The following is a 17,658-nucleotide window of genomic DNA, read 5'->3' on the forward strand; positions in this document are numbered from 1 at the left end:
CACCTCCCCAGACCATCCTCACTCTAGGACAGATGCTGGACTTGACATCCCAGCTTCTCCACTGGCCCAACCATCCCTCCCCTGGAAGGGTCGGGGTGGACAACCCAAAGGAAAGAAGTTACAAGGCCATGCTTCTCCCCCCCCGCTCCCATTTTAGACCAGGGTAGGGGCTGTTGGCACAAGGACCTCTGTGCTGCAATTGCATAGAAGGACAGAGGAGGGGGTGTTCTTGCCATAGTGGGACCCCAGCCACTTTAGGGGTCACAGGTAACCGCAACAGGGCATGCTGGGAGCCTGCTACATGGCTTGGGTATGTGCTGAGTTCAGTAGACTAGTTGGAGTGGGGGAAAGGGTGCACATGCCACCTCTGCTCTGGGGGGCAGCTCTGGCCTAGACCAGCCTCATGTTAGACTGAGGTGATCCAGGGCTTCACCTCCGCTGGGGTGCGTAATAGTGCTCACCTGCATGCCTGTCCCTGTGCAGTTTAAGACCCAGCTGTGCTGCTTAGCTGTTTTAATTGCCTGACGGGGGTTGGCCTGGTACACAGAGCCCTCGTGTTCAACCTGATCCCCGGTGTCTCCTGCCTTGCAGTTTGCAGTCTGTAATGAGAGCATTACATTAATTGACATACTCCCCATGTTATGGGGGCAGCATAAATTAGCAGGAAACAAGTGTGGAAGATAACGGAGGTAAGGATTCTGAGCAAGCCCCTGGGTGCTTTCCCAGGCCTGCATCTCCTTCTGTTCTGTTAATAACACAGTGTCTGGATGAATCCTGCAGGTGTGGCTCTCCTGGCTGCGATGGGTGAGGAAGAAGATTTGTGTGTCTCCATCACAGATGCAGAGGGTGCTCTGTGCTGCCCTGCCATGGGTGGGGGTTCATCTGTCTCCCAGGTGTGGCATCTCCACAGACACCCAGTCTGTCGCTTCCATGTTCCCTGTAGCTTGCTGCGACGTGGCACTGGCTCCAGCCTTGTCCTATGGAGCCCATCTGCCAATAAGTCCAAATTCCCTGCAGCAGGCACCGTTCTGACTCCTGCTGCTGAGGAGCTCTCCACCTGCCCCAACAGGGCCAGCTGGGGCCACAGCCTGGTGGATCTCAGACCCATGTACCTCGTCCTCAGTGAATTGGGTGGCATCTCCCCAGGGTCCAGCACAGTAATTTTCAGGCACCCCAGGCTGCTGTGTGGAAACTAAAAGGCACAATCCAAGCAACGCCTTTCTCTTCAGCAGGTGTGCAGACCACAGCCAGGGGCCCAGAGGCCTCTGTAAAGCAAACCCTGACAGCCAGTGGCAGAGTGCTGTGTGGGGACCTCTCCTGGGCCAGATCCTGCTGCCGTGGGGCAGAGGGTGGTCCCAGAGCCCTCTGGCGGGAGGGATTCGTGTACGGAGATGTCCTGGCCTGAAAAGCTATGCTGGGGGTGGGGGAAGGAGCTGGTGCCTGCTCTGGTTTGTGATGAGCTCTGTAGAATAGGAGGAATGAGGGGTGGAAAAGACCGCTGGCCTCACCTACAGCTGGGAAATGCTGGTGCCTCCCGTCTAAGGGGGTCATGCACACTAGGGTCAGCCCCCTCAGGAGATGGGTTGGTGCCACCCTGACCCCAGTGCCTGTCTGCCATCACTCACTTGGCTTTGCAAGGAGGCACAAGAATTCTTCCTAGATTACAGATGAGGAAACTGAGGCAGTAGAAAAGCCAGGGCTAGAATCTAGCAGTGGTGGCTGCTATTCCTATGCTTTAACCACTAGACCATGGTGCTCCAATCGCTGAGGATCTGATAGCATGCCCTGTGTCACAAGGGAGTGGTTTGAACTGCTACCCCAAGCCCAGGGTTGGTAGCAGGGATGGGGAGGGGAGAGGTGGGTGATTCTTCAGCCTACAGCAGCTCTGGGCTTTCCCACACACTGGCTGCTGGGATCTAGCATGTTGCTATGAGGAGGGCTTGCAAGAATGTGAAGCATGGGACCCAGCCTAGAACAGTGGGGTTGGGGGTGGGTGGGTAGCAGCCCTGATCTGTGCTGCCTCTAAGAAGGAACCCATGGCTATGGGTACCTCCTACCAAGCTCCAGCCCAATGTCAGTGCAAGGTCACTGGCAGCTGTTGCAGTCAGATGCCACCAGCTCATTTAGATCAACTCCCCTCTCGCCAGCTCCCAGTGCTGCTCTGCCAGACTACAGCACTGCAATCCACGGTGTGTCAGATGCACCACCCTGCTGGTCAGCCACTGCCATGCACCTGCCACGCGCGCCAAGGGGATGGGCACCCAGACTGATCCACCCACAGCATCTGCCATGCCCCAGTGGTGCTAGGAAATAGGGGCCTCCAGAGATTTATGTAAAAGGCAAGAGACTGGGTACTGCAGGAGTGGCTGACACTCCCCTGGGAGCTCACTGGACCTGGGGGCCATGTAGGGATGCTGCTTCTCAAGCAGAGCTGTGCAGTACCCCATCCCTGCCATGCAGGAGGCAGCCCTGCACCTATGAAGAGTGCCCCAGAGAATTAGCTCCTGGGGTTCCACTCCAAACTGTGCCACTGGTTCACTGCATGATGTGTGTACCCGTGCCTCAGTTTCCCCATCTATGCCACAGGAGTGGTATTTATTTCCAGGGTAGGGGGGAACTCTCTGGGCCCCCACCACCACCACCACACACACAGCAGATGTGCCCTCCATCCTCACCCCAGTTTTCAGAGGGCAACTCAGATCCCTCTGGCTCAGTTGCAGGCTGGATCCCGGGTGTCACTGCACAGCGGTCAGAGGAGGATGGAGCCCTGGTGGGATCAGCTGTGTCTGGCCCTGGAGCTAAAGCCCCATCTTCTGCCCCGTGAATCACCCCCCAAGTGAGAGCCTGCAGCCAGGTCGGAGAGTCCAGGGGACCAGTCATGACCCCACTGGGTCTGAGCCCTTCCCCTGGGAGTGAATCTGTCAGGGGAGGGGACAGACCATGGGACCAGAGCAGGGAGCATGCTGGGGGAGGGGTTCCCATGCATGTGAGGGGATGGGGGGAGGGCTGTGTAGGCCTAGCAGGCACAGCCACACAATGGCCTGGCCCACTCAGTTCTCATGTGCTTGATTCCCAAGGGGCCAGGACAGGGCGTCCCCAGGCTGCACTGCCAGGGGCCGTGACTTACTGGGTGTTCCAGGTGACCTTTGCATGCAAATGGCAAGGGCCCAGGGCCCCCTGCTGAGTGGGAGCAGCCACTGCAAAGAGAACAGATGAGTGTCATCCCCGATCACACTCCTCGGCTACCTGAGACACACACACGGGGGGGACACAGACTCACACAGGATATACACACACATGGAATGCACACAGATGGGATACATCTGTGCACACAGACACACGCACACAGGACATACAGAGATGGGTAACCCATGGGTACACACAGGATACATACACAGGTGGGATACGTGTGTGTGCATACACTTACAGATGAGATACATGTGTGCACACAGACACACATACAGGACATACAGCGATGGGTAGCTCGTGTACACACGGGATACACACACACAGATGGGATATGTGTGCGCACACACACACGGGATCCACACCCACATACAGATGGGATACATGTGTGCATACATGAGATAGGCACACAGAACACATGCATAGGACACACACACAGGATACACACACACACACACACACAGATGGGATGCACACGTGCACACATGCATGCATACACACACACATGGGATGCACGTCCACACATGCAGGATGTATACACACAACACTCCTGCCTCAGCTCAGAGCGTTCCCTAGAGCACCCCATTCCCAGCCCTCATCCCAAACGGGCAAGTGGAGCAGCCTGAGATTAGGCTCCAAGACATGGGGGCAGCTGCCCTGCCCTGTTTCCCTGAGCTCTGCGGTTGACTCCAGGGGTGGGAAATCCCTGCCCCGGTGCTAGGAACATTCCCTCCCGAGGCTGGCAATTCTCCCGGGTGCAAGCAACACTGCACTACTACTGCGTAACCCCCCTGGGATCCAGTTGGCAGAGCTGGGCAGGATCATGGGTTCTGCTAATCTGTTGGCACCATTGAGGTCAACAGGTTTCGGGGCCAAAATCTATTGACATTGGCATTGGGTGAGGTGAAATGGAGCCACTTCAGCACTAGGAAGGGCAAAAATCACTTCTGAAGCCAGCACAGGGGTTGGAAGAATTTTCCAGGTGCTTCCATGATTTAAGGGGTGCTGGCCACACACAAGGGCTCTCTGGCCTGTGCGTTCGCCTTTTGATATCAGCGGGAGAGAGGATTTGCCTGCGCTTCCTGTCCTAGCCCTTGCCAGAAGCTGTGGTGTGGCACTGCTACCCGCTGGTAGACAACGGCAACGCTTCACCCCAAAGGTGGCTGCATTTTAGCGAGAATTGAAAGGTTCATGCTGCAATATCAAATGCCTCAGGGCCTTGTGGGATTCAAATGGCTAATAAATATAAATTGTTAATAAGAGCAACAGCTCACAAGTGTCATTTCTTTAGCAAGTAGTGTCATTATCCACACTGGAACAGAGGGCTGAATGGAGGTGCTGCGCAGACCCCGACTGAGATCAGCCCCCCGCTGTGCCGGGCGCTGCCCAGACCCCGACAGATCAGGGCCCCGTTTTGCTGGGTGCTGCACAGACACATTTCCTGTCCCAAAGAAGTCAGAGAAGACACGACAGTTGAAGGGTGGGCGGGGAAAGAGCCACAGAGAGGAAGCGACTTACTGAAGCTCACACATCAGCCTAGCAGCAGGTCTGGGGAGAGAACCCAGCTCTCCTGCCTCCTGAGCAGCGCTCTCCCCGCTAGACCCCACTGCCCTTGGGCAAGATGAATGCAGATGTTCCTACTGTCTCAGGCTGGGCCGGCCCCCAAGGACACACCATTTGGGATAGTGGACAGCACTGGTTGCCCCCCATGCACACTGGGGATGGGCCAGGCGAGAGCAACAGTTGAAAGAATAAAACACAAGATGTACTTTAAAAACAAAAATATCCCATGTTTTTGGAGCCAATCTCCTCATGTTTTCGGGTCTGACTCAGGTTTTTTGCTCTCTTGAGGTTGGCGACAGCAGGACCTGCTCACGGGGAGCTGACGGGGGGAGCTCATGGGAGCCTGTGGTGCAGCATTCGGCACGCTGGAGCTCTCTGAGGTCTTCATGCCCAGATTTATGGCAGCGCTGGAGCCCAGGCGGGAGGGGACACCGGCTGGTAGCACTAATGCCAGGGCATTGCCTGCCAGGGTGGGATGCAGCCGGAGATGGTGAAAGCAGCACCTGTGAGAGCTGAACATCAGCGAGGAATGCAGGAAACCCAAACCCACAGACTGAACTGACCAGTGTTATGGGGGAAACTGAGGCAGGGGGCGGGGGAAGGGACTACCCTAAGGTCACACCATGAAAACAGAACCCAGGAGGCCTGGCTCTCCAGCTTGTGGTCTATTCTCACATGCTGGCAGCTGGCAGGTTTCGGTCACGGCATGAAATCCGGGAAGAAGCACCCCTTGCCCTGACACTTGGCTGGAAGACTTCGCTCCCCCCGCCCCCCCCCCACACACACACAGAGCTTGGCAGCAGTGCAGGGTCCAAGCTGGCCCTGAGCTGGGGGCACCATGGGGTGATGGCAGTGACCAGCCCAGCCTTGCAGCTCCCCACCCATGGGATGCCATGGGAAAGCCAGGCTGCTGCTCCCACAGAAATGCCAGCTATGGAAGGTGAAGGGCTCGGGAGGTGGGGGGGCCACCAGGGCCCAGTTGAGTGCGGGGGGCTCCCCCCCCCCGCCGCCTGGCACCGAGCATGGCAGGGCCCCAAGAGCTGGTGTGGGCTCTGTTATATAAGCTGCCTCTTGGGCAGTGGGCGCAGGGCCTGGCCCTGGGAAGGGAGCTCAGTGCTTTCACTGCTCACGGGAGCCATGCCAGGGCAGGTTGGGGGGCATTGGACTCTTCACCCAGGAACCAGAGGCCCCAGAGGAAGCTCATTCAGAGCCTGGCCGGCAGCACCGCAAATGCCACAGGGGCTGAATACAAATGGGCTGTCCCTGCGGGCTGGGCTCATGATCACTGGGAGGCAGCAGCTGTCACAGGATCACCAATGCTGGGACCACGAGCTGTAGGGGTCTGCTCAGGGAGGGGCATGGGGGTTAGAGTAGCGGGACTGGCCGTCAGGACTCCTGGGTTCTATATCAGGCCTCCTCTGATATTAACACAGAGCAGCGTGGGCATTAAAACCAATCCTATCAAAACACACACCCGCTGCCCACACACTCCCACTGGGAGAGAACAAGCCACACGTGACAGGTGCTTAATGCATGACTGCAAGGAGCCCAGATACCATGGTGATGGGGTGGGATAAGAACTTATAATTCCTACCTCTTACCTAGCACGTTTCATCTGTAGATCTCAGATCACTTTACCAAGGAGCTGAGTATCATTCTCCCCGTTGTGCAGAGGGGGAAACTGAGGCCCAGAGCATCAGGACTGGTAGCACTGCCTGGAGTCAGCATTGCCTCACATGTCCTACGATAAGACCTTAGAATCATAGAATCATAGAATCATAGAATATCAGGGTTGGAAGGGACCCCAGAAGGTCATCTAGTCCAACCCCCTGCTCAAAGCAGGACCAAGTCCCAGTTAAATCATCCCAGCCAGGGCTTTGTCAAGCCTGACCTTAAAAACCTCTAAGGAAGGAGATTCTACCACCTCCCTAGGTAACGCATTCCAGTGTTTCACCACCCTCTTAGTGAAAAAGTTTTTCCTAATATCCAATCTAAACCTCCCCCATTGCAACTTGAGACCATTACTCCTCGTTCTGTCATCTGCTACCACTGAGAACAGTCTAGAGCCATCCTCTTTGGAACCCCCTTTCAGGTAGTTGAAAGCAGCTATCAAATCCCCCCTCATTCTTCTCTTCTGCAGACTAAACAATCCCAGCTCCCTCAGCCTCTCCTCATAAGTCATGTGCTCTAGACCCCTAATCATTTTTGTTGCCCTTCGCTGGACTCTTTCCAATTTATCCACATCCTTCTTGTAGTGTGGGTCCCAAAACTGGACACAGTACTCCAGATGAGGCCTCACCAGTGTCGAATAGAGGGGAACGATCACGTCCCTCGATCTGCTCGCTATGCCCCTACTTATACATCCCAAAATGCCATTGGCCTTCTTGGCAACAAGGGCACACTGCTGACTCATATCCAGCTTCTCGTCCACTGTCACCCCTAGGTCCTTTTCCGCAGAACTGCTGCCTAGCCATTCGGTCCCTAGTCTGTAGCGGTGCATTGGGTTCTTCCGTCCTAAGTGCAGGACCCTGCACTTATCCTTATTGAACCTCATCAGATTTCTTTTGGCCCAATCCTCCAATTTGTCTAGGTCCTTCTGTATCCTATCCCTCCCCTCCAGCGTATCTACCACTCCTCCCAGTTTAGTATCATCCGCAAATTTGCTGAGAGTGCAATCCACACCATCCTCCAGATCATTTATGAAGATATTGAACAAAACCGGCCCCAGGACCGACCCCTGGGGCACTCCACTTGACACCGGCTGCCAACTAGACATGGAGCCATTGATCACTACCCGTTGAGCCCGACAATCTAGCCAGCTTTCTACCCACCTTATAGTGCATTCATCCAGCCCATACTTCCTTAACTTGCTGACAAGAATGCTGTGGGAGACCGTGTCAAAAGCTTTGCTAAAGTCAAGAAACAATACATCCACTGCTTTCCCTTCATCCACAGAACCAGTAATCTCATCATAAAAGGCGATTAGATTAGTCAGGCATGACCTACCCTTGGTGAATCCATGCTGACTGTTCCTGATCACTTTCCTCTCCTCTAAGTGCTTCAGGATTGATTCTTTGAGGACCTGCTCCATGATTTTTCCAGGGACTGAGGTGAGGCTGACTGGCCTGTAGTTCCCAGGATCCTTCTCCTTCCCTTTTTTAAAGATGGGCACTACATAAGCCTTTTTCCAGTCATCCGGGACTTCCCCCGTTCGCCACGAGTTTTCAAAGATAATGGCCAAGGGCTCTGCAATCACAGCCGCCAATTCCTTCAGCACTCTCGGATGCAACTCGTCCGGCCCCATGGACTTGTGCACGTCCAGCTTTTCTAAATAGTCCCTAACCACCTCTATCTCCACAGAGGGCTGGCCGACCAGTTGCTTGTCACTTTACCCTAATTGAACCGGTTTGGGCTGAAATTTCTCAGGCCAGGTGTCAGCCTCCAGATGCATTTTTTGGAAAAGCTTCAGATAAAAGGGCTCAGCTGTTTCCAAGTATGAGATCAGGGGTGTTGGCTTGCCCATGCGACAGCCACAGCAGTGTCCTGAGGGCTTGCGTTGAACCCTTCCCACAGAAGCTGCTGAGATGGGGATGAGGGGTTGGCCCTTCTCCCTGGAGCTGGTTGGGGGTGGGGGAGGTGGAAAGGGGGCAAACCATGGACGAGGCTGGGTTGGGAAAGCTCTGTGCTCTGGGTGATGGTGGGGGGAGCAGGAAACAGCTGAGGCAACGATAACAACCAGCAGCCGCATTGGCTAGGACCACACAGCAACCGAGTGCTTGGGATAGGCATGACCGACAGGATTAGAGCAGGGAGGGATGGGGGTGACTGGGGAATCTAGCTCCATACACCCCATCTAGCTCCTACTTTCTTTCGTTCTCATGCTCAACATTAGGGGACGGAGGACCCTAAGATCTTTTCCCTGCACACTTATATAATGATTATTAATAATAGCCAATAATCATCCTTCACTCTCTTTAGCTCCTTCCATCTCGGGATCCCAAAGTGCTTTTCAAACATCAACAAACACTACCCTTGCCACCTCCTGCTCCTGTCTTCCCACGGCTGTCAGGATGATCCACACTGGACAGCTGGGTAAACTGAGGCACGGCACCAGGGCGTGACTTGCCCTGAGGTCACAGGCGGGGTCTTCTGATTGCCAGCACTACACTGACCGCGCCCTGTGATAAGAAATCCCAAGGGCAGAGCTTTTGGTGGAGATAGGTTCGGGGTGGGGCTGTCCGGAAGCTTGTCTCCAGCAGTGAGCAGGGAAAGGCCCTGTCTGATCCCTGGCTCTGTGCCCCACCCTGGGGGACGACAGATCCATTATTCAGCTGCTCCGATGAGAGACAGATCCCATCCCACCCCACGTGGCTCCCATGGCCCCCGCCAGCTGACCTCTGGTGTTTAACAGGCATTCCTGGGCTGTTTCTCCCACCCAGCATCTCTTGGAGGGTGTCTCCCAGAACCGTGCAGCTGGTAATACTGGCATGCAGCTCAGCCTGTGTCAGGACAGGGAACTCCAGAGCGTCTGAGAAAAACGGCCCCCCACATACCCAAGGCTGCCATCTGCCCCGCGCCTCACCCCCACTGATCTGGGCTTGGTGCGTAAGGTTGGGGGGCCTGGAACCCCTGCTTCCCCCTGCAGCCTGTCCCTGGGGGAGAGAAAAGGCAGCAGCAGGCTGAGCTGACGCCACCCTTATCAGGGCAGAGCAGCAAGGGACTGTCCACACAGGGCCTTTCTCCTGCCTTATCAGTCAGGCCAGGGAGGGCTGGCCGGCTGTTTGTCTGGCCAGCAGCTGGGGCGGGCTGGGCCAGGGCTCCCTGCCAGGCAGGACAGAGCCCAAGGCAGGCCGTGGGCCGGTCGCCAGGGCCGGCCTTAGGGAAAATGGCACCCTGGGCGAACTTGCATTTTGGTGCCCTAGCACCCAAGGGTGTGGCACCCTCCCACCCCCCCCCCCAAGCCCTGCACTGCACCCCCTTCGCCCCTGCCTGCTCCAGCTCCCCTAGTCCCTACACCCCCTTCACTCCCAACCACTGGCCCCCTCCTGTGCCCTAATCCTTACACTGTGCCACCTTCACCCCAATCCCTGCACCTTCCTCCTGTGCCCCTAACCCCTGCACTGTGCCCCTCGCCCCCAACCCCTGCCCCCTCCTGTGCGCCTAACCCCTGCACTGTGCCCCAATCCCTCCACCCCCTTCACTCCTACCCCCTGCACATCCCCCCTGTGCCCCTAACCCCTACACTGTGCCCCTTCACCCCAACCCCTGCCCTCCTCCTGCCCCCAACCCCTGACCCCCCATGCCCCTAACCCCTGCACTGTGCCCTTCACCTCCGCTCCTGTGCCCCAATCCCTCCATCCCCTTCACTCCTACCCCCTGCACATCCCCCCTGTGCCCCTAACCCCTGCACTGTGCCCCAATCCCTCCACCCCCTTCACTCCTACCCCCTGCACATCCCCCCTGTGCCCCTAACCCCTGCACTGTGCCACCCTGCGCAGCCCTAGGGGGCTGTGAGGGGAGAGCAAGGAGCGATGTCAGGGCTTCCTACATCCAGGTCACCTTCCCTGCCTGGGCAGTGTAACGGGAGGGGAGGGAAACAGCAGCTCCTGATGCCTCAGCACAGCCCAGGTGGGGAAGTGACCTGGATGCAGGGAGCCCAGGTGTGTGTGTTGCAGGGACTGTGAAGGTGGGTGTGTGGGTGGGTGTTGTGTTGAGAAGAGTGTGGGTGCGTGCGTATAGGAGTGCGCTGTCTCTTTAAGAAAGCACTCAGGGTCAGGAGCCTGAGCTAGGCTTGTTCAGGCCCCAGAGGGGCAGCAGCCCGACAGATTCCCGCTGTCCCGTCACCCCAGCTCAGTGGAAATCGGGTACGGGGGGGACCGCGCCACCAGCCCCCCCTGCAGAACGGACAGGAGGAGGCTCCCAGTCCAGAGTGCCCAGGGGCGACTCCAGGGACGAAGGGTGCGGGGGACGGGAGAGCAGCGGCTGAGCACGTGGAGCCGCGGGGGGTGAGCCCTGGTCCTGGAGTCACCTGCTCGGACTCCACCTGCCCCCTGCAGCTCGGGTCTCTCCCCCTCCCCCACGCTGCTGCTTGCCCGCCGGCCTGCGGCCTCCGCCAGCCCAGCTGGCACTGGGCAGCGGGTCTGGTGGGAATCCAAACCCTGCCATGGCGCGCCCTTGGGCGGGAGCCTGTTCGGCACACCCCAAAGGCGGCCCTGCAGTCGCAACGGATGGCCACGTCTCCCCGCACCCACCCAGCCCACTGCCCCAGGTTTTCCTGAACCTCCCTGGCACAGCGCTGGGCCCCCGGGTACCTGTCCAGGCCCTGGGTCTGCCCTGGAACTCAGGCCTGTGAGGAAGGGTAGCGGAGGAGGGCTGCGCCCCTCCTGGCTCATGGCAGGCCCTGGGGGTCCTGGGCGGGGCAGGGGAGCCCCCTTTAAATCCAGCAGACTGACTGGGCACTTCATGTCCCGCCCCACCAGGAGCCCGGGGTGAGGTCCTGCCTGCCCCCACTCGAAGCGGGTGCTCCGTGGCTGTACCAGGCGTTTCCAGGGGTCGAGGGTCCTCAGCTCATGCTCGCCCCCTTGCTGCCTTAGCCCCTGAGTGGCGCGGGGGAGGTGTTGGGCACCCTGCAGCCAGTGGTGAGCCGGAGCCGGTTCGCTAGAACCGGTTGTTAAATGTAGAAACCCTTTTAGAACCGGTTGTCCCGCGAGGGCTTCTAAATTTAACCGGCCAAAAGTGGCACCTTAGGCGCCGACTCCCTGGGTGCGCCGGGGCTGGAGCCCCCACGGGGAAAATTTGGTGGGTGCAGAGCCCCCCCCCGGCAGCTCCCCGCTCCGCGCCCGGCCCCAGCTCATCTCCGCTCCACCTCCTCCTCCTCCCCTGAACGCGCCGCCCCACCCTGCTTCTCCGCCCCCCGGCTTCCCATGAATCAGCTGTTCGGCGGGAAGCCGGGAGCGCTGAGAAGCAGGCGGTGGCTTCGCGCTCAGGCCCAGGGAGGAGGAGGGGAGCTGGGGGGGGGGGGGGGCGTGAGGAGGCCGCCCGCGCCGCAGCAGGTAACCGGGGGAGGGGGGGGCGCAGGGGAACACCGCCCTGCCCCAGCTCCCCTCCGCCTCCCTGGGCCTGAGTGGGAAGCTGCTGCCTGCTTCTCAGCCCTCCCAGGCTTCCCGCACGAGCAGCTGATTCGCGGGAAGCCGGGCCGGGGGGGAGGAGAAGCCGAGCGGGGCAGTGGGTTCAGGGGAGGAGGCGGAGCGGAGGTGAGCTGGGGCCGGGCGCGGGGCGGGGAGCTGCGGTGGGGGCTCTGCACCCACCAAATTTTCCCCGTGGGGGCTCCAGCCCTGGAGCACTCAGGGCGTCGGCGCCTAAGGTGCCACTTTTGATGTGATCAGTGGGGGAGCGGCCGGTCCCCCTGCTCCCCCCCAGCTACGCTCCCCCGCCCCTCGGAGCCAGAGGGACCTGCCAGATGCTTCCTGGGAGCTGCCCCAGCTAAGCACTGCCGGGACTCCCCACCTCGCCCCCCGGCAGGTCCCTCTGACTCTTAGGGGCGGGGTGGGCACCCACTACGGTGGCCCACGAGACCCTCCTGCCCGGTTCTGGGGGCAGTCAGGGGACAGGGGAGGGGGGTGGATGGAGCAGGGGTCCTGGGGTGGGGGGCGTCAAGGAACACTGGGGGTTGGATGGGGCAGGAGTCCCTGGGGGGTGGGGGTGGGCCACGACCCCCTCATGGGGTGAGGAGGGAACAGGTTGTTAAGATTTTGGCAGCTCATCACTGCCTGCAGCCTGCTTGGAGGGAGGGGCCCAGGGAGTTCCCACATGCTGTCTGGACAGCCAGGAGGGCACAGCCGCTGGCTGGCACCTGGGGTGGGTGAAGGCTCTTCTCCATGGTGCCCTGCTGAGCAGGCAGACCACCTGTGTGGTCACGTGGCTACTACACAGGTGGACTAGTGGCTACAGTGGGGGGCTGGAGTCAGGACTCCTGGGCTCTGTTCCTGGGAGCCAGGAAGCTGACAGCTTTCGGAATCGGAGAGTTGGGCTTGGAGGAAGCTCACAGCATTGTGGCTCTGGTGCTGCGACAGACCCACTGCTCCTGGGCAAGCTTGCAGCGCTGCATTGAACTGCAGCCTTCTCGAACAGAAGGTCCTGCAGCTGAGGCCCAGCCACCCCACTCCTTTGCCTACCATTCCCCCTACTGGTGACTCGTCTGGTAGGGAGGCAGGGCCCTGGCACACAGTCAGCGTCCTGCATCCTTGCTGGGTGGCTCTGTGCCCCCTGGTTAGGGCAACCTCTGGCATTCAAGGACAGGCCGGCAGGATGGGGAGAGACAGACGTCAGCCTGACCTCAGCGGGCCGGAGCCCAGCTGAGCTCATCTGTGTTGCAACATCCACAGGGGGTTGCAGAGTCACTCTGCCGGTGGATCTCTGCCTGCACTGAGGGGTGTGGGGCTGGTGTGCTTCCCTCGGGAAATGCCTGGGCACTGGGGGCTCTCTGCCACCCCTAGAGGGGACCCCGATGCAGGAGTCATTCCAAGGGAGGTGGATTGGGGGCAGGAGCTGGGGGCTGGGCTGGGCTGTCCCGCACCACAGGGAGGGCGGCGTGGGGCGTCCCCTCCGCCTTATGGTACCAGCTGCCTTCCCTCAGGCCCTGTGCTGGCCCTAGTGCCAGCACAGCAGACAATTCAGCGGCTAGTATTCGCAGGGCACTCTTCCGAGCAAGCTCACAGCTCTGGGGATCACACGGTACACCCTGAGCCAGGGTGTATGTGAAGGTGGCTGGATTAGCAGAGCTGTCCAGAGTGACTGAAGGGAGACAGAGGGGAGGGGGCAGCCCCAGCCCCAGAGGGGGTTGGGGAAGGGGCTGGCAGACCCAGCTCCCGGGGCAGGCCAGCTTTGCAGCTTCCACCACCCTGGGCACCGGCCAATCAGGCCAGGGACTATTCTAGGCCCAGGGAGCTGGGCAGCAAAGGGGTGGGGGGTGTAGGACCCCAGTTTTCCCCGGGCTGCTGAGTGAAGTGTGGGGGCAGATGCCTTGAGCCCTGGGTTGGAATTGGACTCTGCAGCTGGGAGGTGACTGGTCCAAGGGGCTCCGATCCTGAGCGGGCCCTATGAGCAATACCCTACGGTGGAACGTGGGGATCGGAGTCACCCTAGCAGTCCGCCATAGCCAGGGGGTCAGGGCAGCCAGCAGACTAATGGCCTGGGGCCCCCCTTCCCAGCGCCCTGGGGGGTCACTTCAGTGTAACTGCATCGACCCCACTGCAGTCACTCTTCATAGACCTTGGCGGGAGTCAAGGCCAGGTCCGGCCTGGGGCACAGGCGGGAGGGGCGGTGAAAGGGCAAAACCAACAGAAAGGGGGAAATGGAACTGTGGAGCAGAGAAAGGGGCCAGGCGGCCGCGGCCACGTGCAGACCAACCCCCCCCGCCACGCCCCATGCAGAATCGCCCCTTCCCCCCCTTTCCCTCCCTCTCCCGCCCGCCATGGCGCAGTACGCACAGCAGAAAGGAACCTGGGAGCTGAACTCAGCAGCGGAATCCACCACCAGGGGGCGCCCTGGCACCAAGAAACCGGGGTCCCAAGTCCACTGGTAACTCAGCCTTCGAATGGAGGAGGGGATCAATCTATCCCCAGACTCCCCCCCGGAATCTATCCAGCGTCAGACACCCCCGATCTATCTATCCCCAGCCACCCCCTCTATCTATCTATCTATCTATCTATCTGTAAGGGGACTGTTGCCCCCTTACTAACATTCAGTGGGGTGTTTTAGTTGCTAGCTCCCAGTACTAAAAGGGGGAAGGGTCGATGGGGAATCAGGACCCTGAGACTGACAGCCCCCAGGAACAATGGGGAGAGGCCAATGCTCCAGGTCAGCCTGAATGACAGGGCGGGCAGGCTAATCAGGGAGTCAGGCGGCCAGGGAGGTCCCATCCTCTGTGTGAGCTGGATTTACCTGGGTCAGACAGAGAGGGGCCGAGCTAAGGAGAAAGCAGGGGCCCAAGCTAAGCTGGGGAGCAGAGCTGGGCCAGATGCAGAGGGACCAGAAAAGCAGCCCAGAGAGAGCAGAGCCTGTCCTGGGAGCAGAGCTGCAGCCCCAAAGCCAGAGGCACAGCCCAGAGAGAGCAGACTTGCCCTGGGAGCAGAGCTGCAGCGATCCGAGCCAGAGGGGCCAGAAAAACAGCCCAGGGAGCAGGTCAGTGCTGGGAGCAGAGTCACAGAAGCAGCCTGCAGAGCAGACCTGTCCTGGGAGCAGAGCTGCAGCGATCCGAGCCAGAGGGGCCAGAGCAGCAGCCCAGGGAGCTGGAGGCAGAGCAGCAGCCGGGCAGAGACCGAGTGGTGGAGTTGGGGCTGGAGCAGTCCGGAGCTGGGTGCAGTGAGCAGGTGGGGAGACCAAGGGGGACCCTGGGCAGCAGGCCCGGCACAGGGAGACACCTCAGCCAAGGGGCTGTGCAGGCCAGGCTTGGATCGTAATCCTGACAGGGCAGGGGCGATACTGGGACAGACGGTCCTGCCACTTAGAGCCTGAGAGCGTGTGTCCACCACCAGAGCAAGTGTCTGACCCACAGCATCCCTGCAGCACCGCCAGGGCCTGAGCAGGGGCCTGGGACTTACAAGGAGCAGACTGTGAACTGTCCTGACATTCCAGAGACACTGTTTGTGATGTTCCCTGCCAGAGAGCGGGGTGATGTGTTTCCTTTAACCTTTCCCATGTTTCCTTATTCTTTTTAAAATTAATTGTTGATTAAATAACTTGCATTTGCTTTAACTTGTATGTAATGGTCAGTGGGTCGGAGAAGTGCCCAGTGCAGAGAGAGCACCCCGGAGTGGGGACACCCTAGCCCCTGTCCTAGGTGACCACAGCAGGGTTGGGGGTCGAGCCCCCCAGGAATCCTGGACCCAGCCTTGTTGGGGTTACGAGGACTCTGCCAGAAAGGAGAGTGGAAGGGGAGCCCTCAAGGGCAGGGAGGCCACTGTGTAAAGGAAGTGGGAGCAAGGACTCAGATCCTTTCGCTAGCCCACTTCACCAGGGTCGTGCAGAAGCCAAGAAAGTTCCCCACAAGAGCGGGACTATTCCCCCGCTTACATATCTATATCTATCTAATCTCCCCCGTTTCTATCTGTGTTGTGCTGATCACCCTGGCACATGAGCACTCAGAACGCTAACGGGCAGAGGTGCTGGAACTAGGGGTGTGGGGGGTGCTGCAGCACCCCGTGACTTGAAGTTGTTTCCGTTATTTCCAGGGTTTATAGTTTGGTTCAATGACTCTCAGCACCCCCACTATAAAAATTGTTCTAGCACCTCTGCTAACAGGTGCTCTGGGAATACTGGGTTGGGAGATGCCCACTGGGCAGGTGCTGAAAGCCATGGAGAGCTGGAGAGCACAGTGGGTTGTGGGGGGTGTTGGGGGTCGTTGTGCTTTGTCCTGGACCTGTGCCCCTGGGTTTGGAGCTGGTGTCTTGGTGAGTGGGCACAAGGTACATGACTCACCCCATAGCTAAACACCTCTGAGAAGGGAGTGGGGTCTAGTGGTTACAGCAGAGGGGCTGGGAGCCAGGACTTCTGGGTTCTCTCCCTGGCTTGGGGAGGGTGCTGGCTGATGACCAGAAATTAAGCTGAAATCCAGCTGGGAGGAGAGGAGTATGATTACCCCTCCACCTGTTGTCCCTGCTCCCTCTCCCAGGAGACTCAGTTCCCAAGAGGAACAATGGGTCCCTTTTCAGCCTTCTTGGTGCATTCCCACACTTAAGAGTGGAATGAAGTGTGTGTGTGTATTTGTGCCTGAATGCCCCCCGCTCTAACTAGTATGGACTACTTCCCTCCCACAGCCAGGGAGAGAACCCAGGAGTCCTGGCACCCAGCCCTAACCACTAGATACCACTCCTTCCCCAGAGCTGGGAAGAAAACCCAGACATAACCATAGGTGCTGGAACTAGGGGTGCTGGGGATGCAGCACCCCCTGGCTTGAAATGGTTTCCATCATATACAGGATTTATAGTTTGGGTCAGTGGCTCTCGGCACCCCTACTGTACAAATGGCTCCAGCACCCCTGGACGTAAGGCTGAGCTTGAGAAGTTTATGGAGAGGGTGGTGTGATGGGACTGTCTACAATGGCGTGGAGCTGATCTGTGGCTGCTAGCAGCAAATACCCCCAGCGGCCAGAGATGGGACACGAGGTGGGGAGGGCTCTGAGTTACTGCAGAGAATTCTTCCCCAGGTGTCTGGCTGGTGGGTCCTGCCCACATGCTCAGGGTCTAACCCAGGGGTGGGCAAACTTCTTGGCCCGAGGGCCTCATCGGGGTTGCAAAACGGTATGGAGGGCTGGGTAGGGAAGGCTGTGCCCCCCCAAACAGCCTGGCCCCCGCCCACTCCCACTTCCTGCCCCCTGACTGCCCCCCTCAGAACCCCCGAACCATCCAACCCTCCCCAGCTCCTTGTCCCCTGACCGCCCCCACCGGCACCCCCCGCCCCTAACCACCCCTGCTCCCTGGCTGCCCGACCCCTATCCAGACCCCCACCCCCTGACAGACCCCCTGGGACTCCCACATAGGCGGCGAGTTATATGGGCCCATGGTGCCTTGGCACCAGCAATATTCAGAGCCCAGGGGCCCAGCTCCACCCATATTTGGGGCTGGGTGTCTCCCCCCCCGGCCCCTCCTGCCACCCCCCCGGCCTCCCGCTGCGCTGGGCATCACAAAATGGGGAAGAGATGGCCAGCCCTCTGTGGAGATAGAGGTGGTTAGGGACTATTTAGAAAAGCTGGACGTGCACAAGTCCATGGGGCCGGACGAGTTGCATCCGAGAGTGCCGAAGGAATTGGCGGCTGTGATTGCAGAGCCCTTGGCCATTATCTTTGAAAACTCGTGGCGAACGGGGGAAATCCCGGATGACTGGAAAAAGGCTAATGTAGTGCCAATCTTT

At 59.1% G+C, this 17,658-nt stretch overlaps 1 long non-coding RNA gene across 6 annotated transcripts; it reads right to left on the reverse strand.

Moving 5' to 3' along the window:
- Positions 1–4,952: 4,952 nt before the first annotated feature.
- Positions 4,953–9,456, reverse strand: LOC119564495. 6 transcript variants are annotated; one of them, XR_006287536.1, is made up of 3 exons: positions 8,780–9,456; positions 6,351–6,490; positions 4,953–5,252 (listed from the first exon to the last, which is right to left on the reverse strand). It is a non-coding gene; the product is annotated as an uncharacterized LOC119564495 (long non-coding RNA). The 6 variants fall into 6 exon arrangements; XR_005223409.2 differs by having other exon boundaries at positions 6,351–6,502; positions 9,303–9,439; XR_005223410.2 differs by having other exon boundaries at positions 9,303–9,421.
- Positions 9,457–17,658: the final 8,202 nt, after the last annotated feature.

This window comes from Chelonia mydas, chromosome 26 (assembly GCF_015237465.2).
Source record: "Chelonia mydas isolate rCheMyd1 chromosome 26, rCheMyd1.pri.v2, whole genome shotgun sequence".
NCBI classification, from domain to species: Eukaryota; Metazoa; Chordata; order Testudines; family Cheloniidae; genus Chelonia; species Chelonia mydas.